Genomic DNA, 11,345 nt, shown 5'->3' on the forward strand with positions numbered 1-11,345 from the left:
GAGCAGAGAGCCGGGACGGGGAGAGCAGCGGGCCCGGAGCTCCCCCTCCCGGACCCGCCGCCGGCACACCCGCTCCCGACATCCGTCCTTCTGCTCCCTACCGTCCCTGTGCACGCGACGAGCAGGGAAAGCCCCAACTGCGAAAGGTCAGGATCAGCAGAGTTAAATGCAAAACTCGTTTCACTTATCGCACGATTTTTTTTCTCCCGAAAACTCGTCAGACTTCTAATTTAGTTTTGGAAGGCTTAGGGAAAGTCAATCCTTCGACCCACCGTGCCACAGCTTCAGCCACTGCCGGCAAGGATACACACACTGTCCACGTTAACTCCAAGTTCAGGTTCTGAACTCCACACAGTAATGTATGGAGTAATGTATTACCATACAGTAATGTATGGTAGCAATGTATTACCATACAGTAATGTATGGTAGCGGGTAATAAAAAAAAATTAAGCTTCTGAGGATCAGATTATCTTTGATTTTCACACAGTGGAGTACAAGCAGACCAAGGATTAAGATCCTGTTTAAGTCAGCTGCTGGATAAACACAAAGGTCTTCATCACTTATTTTTCTTCTTACAAGTACTCCATACTCATGAGTATGCAGATATCAGAGCTGTGGTGTCACCGCCCAAAATAAAAAGTTCAGTCAACAAGCTGAGCTTTGCTGTGGCACAGCTCTGCATGTTAAAGCATCCCTGCGCCAAACTCTCAGCCAGCTGACTGCTGCTGGAAATGGTGGGTTCCCCATTAACCAAAAATACTTCCTTTGGCATAACTCTCAAGATTTGGAATGGCGGTATGTTTAATGTTTACCTGAAACCATTACAAGTAATTTGTTTCAACTATATTTAAATGGGCAGCCACTCAGCTCTTCTCACATACATGCAACTCCCTTTGCAGCTAAGTTGTTGGCTTGTTCACTGAACCCAGCAAAACCCTGCAATTTGCAGCAGATCAGCATGGGACCTCAGTTTAAATGCAAATTTATTCTCATAGCTGTGTCCAACATGCAACACACCAGCAAACGGAAGCTCACACCACAATGTATTTTACCATGTTTCAGGATTAAATTCCATATATTTGAACACATATACGGCGTGGTGTTCCCCTGGAAATTAAGATGGAAGATGTTCTCTGGAGTACTGCATTCCCTGGCTGTGCACCTTCCTGACTATGTAGGGATCCCAGTGGGGCAGGAGCAGGAATGGCCTCAGTTTATTCAAGTTTCTATCTTAATCACAGAATCTTCTGCCTGGGGCCTTGGAAGAAGACAGGGAGCATGGAAACAGAACCAGAACTCTCACAGACTACTTACAGTGAGTAAGCTCTTCAGAGCGCCAGGCTGGGTCCTTCCGGCAGTGGTTTCCATTGGACAGAAGAGAGAATTGGATTCAAGACACCCTGACCCACTGGACCCAAAAATGAAGCCCAGAAATTTAGTCAACAGATCTTTGAAGGTGCATAGCCAGTTGTTTCATAGCTTTGTTTGGTTTCTTTGTTTTTAATTTAATATGAACATAGGACTTATAGTAAAAAATAAAACACTGTATTTTTGAGGCAGAAGCCAACCTAAACAAAATAGTCCTGAATGCTTCTGGGATTCCTGTTTAGGAAATCATTCACTGCAGGTGTACATGCCTCACAGAAGAGGCAGTCACTGAAGCCAAGGAATAATGAGACACAATAAAATATGGAAGTATAAATAACGAGAAGAAACAATAAGAGGTATTGAAATAATAGGCAAATAATATCAACATGCAAATAAATAACAAGACAAATAGATACAATGTTTAAAACTGACAAAAAAAAAAAAAAGCCAGCAAAAATTTACTATGCTCATAAAAAGTTCCAGCTAAGCTGAGAAATAGATGGTTGAAAGCAACTACTGGTGTGCTGTATACCTTCATCACTTTATGGTGAAGACATTACATACTGTTAATACCTATTTGTATATCTCAGATTCATGCCTGCAGAGCAGCTGTCAAAGCATGTTGTAACACAATCCTGGGGATCCACGGGGCTGCAAGGCTGCTGCAAAGTGAATGGTGATTGCTGCCTCATGTCAGCATGCCATAAAGATCATATCACAGGTCTTGAATGGCCAGTAAAGCATTGAGTGATCATGACTATTTAGAATATAACACAGGGTAATGCTAAGGGAGGGTTAACTTCTATCAAGAAACAAAACAATGCATCAGAATTTGGGGGGGTGGGGAATATGCATAGTAACCATGCAAACAATCTAGCAGAAGTAAATCCAAAGCAATGCTTTCATTATCTGAAAATAAAAATCCATCTTCTGAAAATCAAGGCTGATGTTAGCTTTTGTTTAAGATGCAATCAAGACGTTGACACTTTTCTGTACCTTAATACTGGGCATCTCAAGTGATCCATCAACAAATCACTTAAACCAAATGTTTCAGAAAGTTATAATCAATGCATAAGTTTTCAATCTAAAATGGGAAATTTATCAATAATATTAAAACACATATTTAAATAGGAAATTGAGCTGAAGCCGACAGACATTTACCTTTTAGATTAACTTCTGTAAATAATTACCTTTACACAATGTGATACGTCGCCGTGTGTTGCATGCACTTCTTGTTAATGGTATGTTATTGCCCAAGTTGATGGTTTGGCCATGTTATACCAAGTTATACCTTCCCACCCCATGTTGTCAATCTACCCCGAGTTCCCTGTCAATCCTACATTACAAGCACCACATGCTTGGAATTCCACTTCAGAAATCTCCTAAATTTCGACATTTGATTTGTCTGTGTGACCCAATTTCCCCCCTACCTCCCTCATTGGACAATGATTTTGTGAACCCTGCCTTTTACCCTCCCCAGGACATCTCTGATTAGCTGATGCTTTGTACCCTCCCTTTGAACCGCCTCCGTATTTCAGCTGTTGCATGCTCACATTTTCTGTCTTTTTTGCTCCCAAGATTCCCCAGAGCAATAAATCCTCTATTATCCCATGCAAAAGACCTCCCTGTCGTCCCTGCCTCCTCAGAGTGCAGACTGACAGCCAAAAAGCCGTAGAGCAAGTGCTCCAGTGGCACCTCAGGTCATCCTGCTCCTGGGGTGTGACCCATTCCTGGCACGGGCTGAAGTGGTAGAGCCAGATAAGCTCTGGCCCATCATTAGTGATACTAACAGAGACTGTGCTAATTGACAGACAAGTTCTACATTCAATCATACTGAGAAAATAGTGCACAGGAAATAATTATTTTCTATCTCTAGAATCTTCATACAGAAATTTTTGCACAGAATCCACAATCTGCAGAAAGGCTAAGAACAAAACTAGTTAATAGTTAAAAGGACTATTCATTGTAAGTAATATGGGTGAAAGGATTTTTTTTTTTTTGTTGAGGGATCACTTTCTTTGCTCATCTTGCAAGCTTTAATTAAGTGGCTATTAAATAAAGAGTAGCTGAGAATGATTCTTTTATAACCTGTTTTCAGGCTATAAACACGTTTCTGGTTATAGTAATACTACATACAAAACCATTAATAAGACTGCCTATTTACCAAAGCCTAGATATTAATTTGCCTGTTGTCAGCATGAAGTTAGGATATCAGGGTGTTTTGAAAAGAAAACATCTGATCTTTGTGGTTGGTTTTGGACTGATGAAATTGGGTTTGTGTCTATTGAAGAAAAATAAGTGATATGCCAGAAGCACTTTATGGTGACTCTTTCATGCTGTCCATCAGAATACTCCCATAGAATTTTCAACATGAGGCCCAAAATTTAAATATTAAGTGCTTTCCTGATGGACACTGGCATTATCAGACAGCTTGCACATTTAAGCTACCTGAACCCAGGAACATTTCTTAGTACCCAGCACACGGAGACTGCCTAGTCTGGAATGTGTATTGGGACTAAAACTTTAAAATGCAGAAACCAGAGTCCAATCTGTTGGGAGTGTACATGTTTCTTGCTAAAGATGTGCGGGCCTAAAATAGTGCTAAAATTAATTTTGTTTCCTTGTACTGCTAGGTAGGTCAACATGCAGGATTCTTTTCCCACCTAGAAACAAGGCTACAGCTCTGGCAATTCAGCATGAGCAAACCAGAAGGGACTTCAGGCAAAAAACTTTAACCCAATAGAACACCAGCATGTATATTTGAGTGGCAGCTGTATGAAGTATTTTGGGTTTTTTTTTGTATCTGTACACTAATTTCGCAATGAACCCTAAATCAGGTTTCTTATGTTTCAGTACCATGGATATTTCAGCACCAAAGGACAGAAAAGGGGTGTTAGAGAAATGCAAGTGAGAGTGCTTGAAAAAGCCAAAATGGTACTGATTTTGCATGTGGAAATTATTTCAGAATAATCTCTGAACAGTTAGCTGATAATTTCTGCAGACATCTTATCTAAACCACATTTAGCAGAATACAGGGGACCCAGATTTCTAAGAATTCCAATTATCCTGGCTCAACTCCTGCAACAAGTCAAGCATCTGATCCATTTCCAGAACGACACTCTACAAAGCTGTGTTTGTGACCTATAAGACAATCCTTTTCCTCTTAAAGCATTACAGACCTTCATAAACAAAGCAAACCGTTGTACTGAGGAAGAGTACAAAGCTCCAACTAACAAGTGGTGCTTGACAGACACTCAGTTATGCCTACATTACCTTACAGATGTGACTAATACCCCAGCAATCCCAACTTCTCACAGCAGCTCCTCCAGAAACCCCATGGGATTCTGGATTCTTGTTTAATCTCTTGGAAAAATGAGGAACACTGGTTTACTTGAGTGCCTTAGTCCTGCACAATCCACTCCTTAATCTATAAATTAGACTGTTATTTTTGGGAAATGCTAGAAGGGCTGAGATATATCCATATCCTGAGACAGTGCCTTTTTTTTTCTTATCCTCTCCATCTATCAGAGTTTGTCCATATCTGATGCAGGGAAAAGCTACTCCACTCCCTTTCACTTGATTTTAGTCAGTCCTTGCATGAAGTTTGTGCCATCCTACTCATACAGACTTATGACAAACAGGATTCTCTCCCTTCTCATTCTCTATCCAGGCCAAGAAGGTGCTGTCCATATAGGTGTCAAAATATATGCAAGTCACATTTTAAAGTCAACTTCGACCAGCATAAGAGAAGAAAACCTACCCTCTGCTTTCTGAGGAAAACATTGTCTTTTCAGAAAGTGTTTGTTTAATCTCTAGCACAGGATTTCTTGTTTCTTGGTCAGACTCCCTAGGGGTTCCTAAAGACCAGTTTGTCTTATTAAAGATGAACTATCATAACCACAAAATTAAAAACAAGCTCTGTCTCCATTTTGAGTTGGACACAGCTTTCTTGCTGTAAACCTTCAAATCTAAACTATCTAGGAAAGCTAAAGTACCAAGAAGTGATTCCACTGTCTTTCCAAAATAGCTACAGTTAATATTGTACAACCACGTAAAACCCAGTCTTTGTTCTCAATTGCTTACAAATGAATTTAAAAACATGGGCACCTCACCAGTGCCATGGGTTCAGCAGTACCACTGCAGGTGGCTCAGGTACTTTGCTTAGGTACACATCATGCTTAGGTACTTCTAGGATAACCCAACAAGAAACATTCATCCCTCCTCCTACACTTAAACCCGAATTCTTCAAGTAAGCTCATGGAGACAACACATCTTTCAGTACTTCTGTCATACAACTTTTTCCACTGTTCTGTGTCTCTAAAGGTTTTTGAGTATTTAAAAATATTTATTAATATAATTTACTGATAATATTTACTAATTAAATAATGCTAAATGATACACAAAGAGTTAATGAATTCACAAGTAAAATACACAAAAATAGTATTTATTACAGAAGCAATGCTGTTGTACCTTAAAGTGGTTTCTGAAGTTTATTAATTTTGTCCTCATATATACACTGCTTCCTTAAGGTGTTATAGGGCTTCAAATGTATCCTTTAACTACCTATAGCAAACAAGAAAAATCTGTTGCTTGACATGTGCAAAGCTGCACACACCTTCACAAGCACGCCAACATTTTATTTCTTAGCTGTGAAATTCCACAGTCACTGGTACTAGTAGGTATCTATTACTGACTTAATTCAACTGATAATAAAGGGTTTATTTCAATTAGTCTCACATTAGAATCAGTGATTTAGATTTAAATTAAATTCACATAATTTTCATGTCCTGTGGGTATGCATGTTTTGACAGTACTGCAAAAATGTGCTGCAAGTTGCATAGAAGTTGATTGAAACCGTCAAACCAGTATTTAATTGCTTGCTGACATGTACCTCAAAAATAGTCCAGAGTGGATTTATCTGAACACACAAAAGGACATGCAGAAAACACATTTTAAAGTCATCTCCATGCATTGAAGAAATACAGGTTTTATTGCTGTATTTCTAATTCTTGAATCAAGCACTACAGCTTTTGCCTGTCATTTGCTCTATGACTATGTGCATCACCTCAGACTTCAAGAATTCTTTTTTCCATGTAATGAATATTATAAAATAATATTTCCAAAATGAAACAAATACTAAAAAAAAGTTTTAAACATAAAAATTTCCTCACTTCTTTTGTTCTGATCCCCAGCCTTTGAAACTCTGTAATATCTGTGCAGTCTCATTAAATACATTTGCTCAGATAATGTAAAAGAAAAGCAATCCATAAACAATATGTAAAGTTCACAAAGTTTTTGCAGAAACTTGTATTCAATCTGTCTTCTCTCCTGAATTTGGTGCTGCAGAAAGCAATACTCAGGACATGGAGTCTAGCAGTCCTCACTACTTTTTCCGCACTTAAATCTAATTTTCTGTCATTTACAATTTTTACTTTATTCCTAATCAGTCAGTAAAGTTTTAGAGTTGTGTTCTAGACTTTCTATGTCTTTTGGTAATTTTAACAAGCTTACTTCACACATTAAAACCTACTCTTCATCACATCCCTCTTTAGGGCTGTGAATTCTTGTTAAAAGAAGAGTACTTTAGGAAAAAAAAAAAAAAGAAAAAGGCATGTTGCTACCAATTCTTAGATCACAGAATCACAGAATGGCTTGGGTTGGAAGGACCTTAAAAGTCATCCAGTTCCAACTCACTTGCCATGGGCAGTGACACCTTCCACTAGACCAGGTTGCTCAAAGCCCCACCCAACCCAACCTTGAACACTTCCAGGGATGGGGCAGCCACAGCTTTTCTGGACAAACTGTGCCCATGTTTCACCACTGTTACAGTACAGAATTTCTACTAATAGCTGATCTTAACCAGCCCTCTTTCAGTTTGAAGCCATTCCCCCCTGTTCTGTCACTATCTTGTATCTGTCATGATCTTGTAAAAAGTCCTTCTCCAGCTCTCCAGTAGCCCACCTTGGTACTGGAAGGTGCTCCAAGGTGTTGCCAGAACCTTCTGTTCTCCAGGCTGAACAACCCCAGCTTTCTCAGTCTGTCTACACAGCAGAGGTGCTTCAGCCTTATGATCATTCATTGAGGCCCTCCTCTGGATTTGCCCCAACAGGTCCATGTCCTTATTATATTGAGGGCCTCAGATCTGGATGCAGTACTCAGGGTGGGATCTCCTCAGAGCAGAGGGGGAGAATCACCTTCCTCAAACTGCTGCCCATGCTGCTTTTAGTGAAGCCAAGGATATGGCTGGTGATATATCAATCTAGTTATGTCAACAGCTTGTATGTAGCAACTTTAAAAAACCCAAACCCTCATATCTGAACAGACACAGCTCAGAAAAAGAGCACTTTTAAGATAAATTCAAATGGTAAATCTTTCATCTTCAAGGTCAGTTCTCCTTTTCAAAAGATATGCTTTTAAGATAGCTTAGAGAAGACAGGCAGAGCTGAATTAATAATTAATTGCAGCTGCTGTTCCTGTGCAAGTGCCACTCTGAACCATTCATTCTCTCTGCTTCTGCCTTCCACCCTCCCCGGCATTCACCTGCTGCCCTCACGGGTGAGCTTAGCTTGCTAAACCAGCAGAAAACTAACCAAGGAAAGGGGGAAAAGTTGCTAAACAAATAAAACAAATCAAAGTGAATAGCTTTCTCCTATTATTTGATAATAAGTTGAATAGTGTCACTACAGGGTGAGATGAGCAGCAGGGAAGGAAGAGTATCGCTGAACTGGGTAAGAAGGGTGAGGTGTGAAGCGCGTGCTCTGCCCTCTGCAGCAGCATGCCTTCAGATCCATTTGGGACATCCTGCCACAGCAATAGTCAACAGAGCTGTAGAAAGGGCACTAATGTCACTAACAGAGGAAAACATCCTAGAGAGATGATCATGTTTTAAAGCTACTGGAGATTTTGGTGTTGTTGAAACAGGTTCTTGCATATTTTACAAGAACCATGGTTGCCACTTGGTTAGCAGTGCTTGCTGTAAAAGAGCACTTGCTGCACCTTGTGACCTATGGCTGCTCTCCAACCCATCTGCTCTTCTTCCAGTCTTTACCAATCGAGGCTCAAGAGTTTATTCTCACAAAACATCAGTGACCACTGCTCTATTTCAAACAGTGTTACTCTGGGGAACAATGGCAAATGTGGTAGTCTGGAATTAATTGTGATACTCGTACCATGCTGACTGGTCTTACTTAACCTATCTGCCTCCAGTTATGGTAGCAGAGAGGACATGAGGTAAGAATGAGTAACTAACTCTAATATTTTGAGAAATGTGATTAGGTGTCTGTAAAGAACTAAAACACTAAAACTAAAACTTGTTTAAAAAAACAAGAGAAATTTCACTCACTTCCTGTGTGTATCATCAAGAAAAAGCATACCTCATTTTCAAGAACAAAACACTAGAAACACTTAGACCCGCTGAGTCTACTGGATATTGCAGACCTACTTCATCAGTGACTTCTGCATAGCTAAGAAAAGACTTAGAGAATTAATACTGAGTATGAGGAATTTAACGGTTCTCCATGACTTGAGACTCAACACTATTATAATATTAGTACTTGCCTTGAGAGACTAATACAGTTCATTAAAAAATCTAATCCTGACAATTAAAATTCTCCATATCCTAAACTTTAAAATAAAAACATTTTGCATATTGCATTTGTCCTGAAGTTTTCAAATAAAATATGAACTAGAAATACAACTGTTGTACTATTTATTTTCTCTCTTAGTTACTTATAACACTTTTTTTTTTAGTTAAAATAAATTTTAAAAGAAAAGAATAAAGAAAAATAATCTCACTACATTAAAATTAAGTTCTACATTAAAACAAAGTTTCACTATACCAAAATTGACAATTTGGAATAAATAAAACATAGATTGCCTATCAAAAGAAAAACCAGGGTGCAAGACAGTGTAAAACTGTTAGTAATGTTCATATGTAGCACAATTGATTATTGCATTTCTTATAACACTATATTAATATTCCACACATCAGCAAAAGAAAAATCACAAAAGCAAGAGACATAAGGAAGCTTTTCCATAATATAAGAATAGATGGATTACAATCAATACTAAAAAAGCCAACTGTTACAAGATGAGACCTTTTCTGTAGGTAAATGTAAATTTATATTTTTCTGTAAATGGCTAATCCACATTAATAAAACCACTACTAAACATCACTGCAGGTACTTTAGATTAATATCACCTAAACCAAAACATATCTTAATGTAACAGCGTGGGTTACATTTTAAAACAGTTTAGTCATTTTAGCCATCAGCACAATCCAATGTTTCTAGGAATGCAAGTCATTTTTATTAGGCAGCCAGCTGTAGGCATTGCTGGAACTAAAATTTCAGAAAAACTGGGAAAATTACTATTCATATGCTTTCAAAAGCTTCCTGAACACATAAATGGAAGCTGTGTTTGAATGGCAGAAGTCAAACGATTTGGAAACTAGATTAAAGGAAATAAGTAGTGAATTATTTGCAGTGTATCTTTTCATTCCACATAAAAATGCTTGAGCTTAGTGACCAAGATTTAGTCCGTACTTACAAGAATATACTACTGCAATGATACATTATGAAAAAATCTTTGAAGAAAATGAACTAGGAGCAACTGCTTTAAAGAATTACTTTCCTGCACACAGCATCAGGGATGGCAGTGATGACTAATGGGGAGAGGCGCTGCTCGGTCAGCTCAGTCCCACAGTGTGGGGGAGGCACTGCATACCAGGGAACGCTTGCAGGGAATGTGAAGCAGATACTCTCGTATCACAGGGAAATAAATGGGGCAGTAAGACAAATAAAGCTGTTCAGCCTTTCCTCCTGTAGTATTTTTAAAATATAATTAAAATAAACTGCTAAATGCTAGTGTAATCTTATGAAAATTCCCTTTATTTCCATATGTAAAGCTAATACTGAATGGGTTTCTTACACATAGATATCTATAGCATATTCACCTAAAGAAAATCAAGCCCAGGTCTCTACGCCCATTACACACGACAATATGTGCAAAGCCCACATGATAAAATCTTAAATTTTGTAGTAATACAAATTCTCAAACTTTCATCCTTTTTCTTCCTTTTTACATGAAAATCAAACATTTTAGGCCACAGTACAGCTTCCTATACAATAGTTACCATAGCTGTCATTCTTCAATTAAAAAAAGTTATTAATTATTACAGCTTTACCTAGCAACATTTCTCATGAATATTTACAGATGATGTAAAGAAACTTCTGGTTCTTAATTAAAAAGCAGAATTTAAGTTATTTTACAAAGGTATCCCTTTTTAAAAAAAATAACAATAAAAATAAACAATGTTTCAAAATTTCCAGGAATATCTTTAGGTGATCTGAATGAGACACTTCACACATCCTACTGCAGTTTCTAATCATATAAAAAGTAGCAATAGCCAAAGTTATGTTGACCACACTTTATCCTCTCAAGTTTTAGAGAAGTTACATGGAGGTTCTCAGCAGAAACTTTGCAGACTTGGAATCCCCAAGCCATTTCTCCAAATAAGATCAGCATACATACTTCTAACCAAGGGGATCTCAAAGAAGTCAACTATACCTGCACAACGTAACATGCCTGTGCCATAACCATGGTTCTGCTTCCACCTGGATGGTTCAATTATTTAGGAATAAACTGACATTCCCAAAACTAACCATTAAATGTAGTATTTTAAAACACAATTAGGACTGATCTGCGTGGTTCAGCTGAAGCTGAGCTTTAAAGTGAAATGTGTAAGAAGAATGGGAAAAGCAAAGCATAACAAGTAAAACCAGCTTATGTCAACAGTTATGCTGCTTCATCCAGGGCAATGTCTTATGTGAGTTGCACTAAAAAAGAATCCTTTTTTTTAGAAAGAAAGAGAGAGAGACGGAGAGAAGGAGAGAAGGAGAGAAGGAGAGAAGGAGAGAAAGAGAGAAAGAGAGAGAGAGAGAAAGAGAGAAAGAGAGAGAGAAAGAGAGAAAGAGAGA

General features: G+C 38.3%; 1 protein-coding gene across 4 annotated transcripts in view; it reads right to left on the reverse strand.

Annotated features, from left to right (window-relative positions):
- LOC131573139 (ataxin-7-like protein 1) overlaps positions 1-11,345 on the reverse strand; it is a 114,289-nt gene that overhangs the window by 48,008 nt on the left and 54,936 nt on the right. The window lies entirely within an intron of this gene.

The sequence above is a fragment of the Poecile atricapillus genome, chromosome Z (assembly GCF_030490865.1).
Source record: "Poecile atricapillus isolate bPoeAtr1 chromosome Z, bPoeAtr1.hap1, whole genome shotgun sequence".
NCBI lineage: Eukaryota > Metazoa > Chordata > Aves > Passeriformes > Paridae > Poecile > Poecile atricapillus.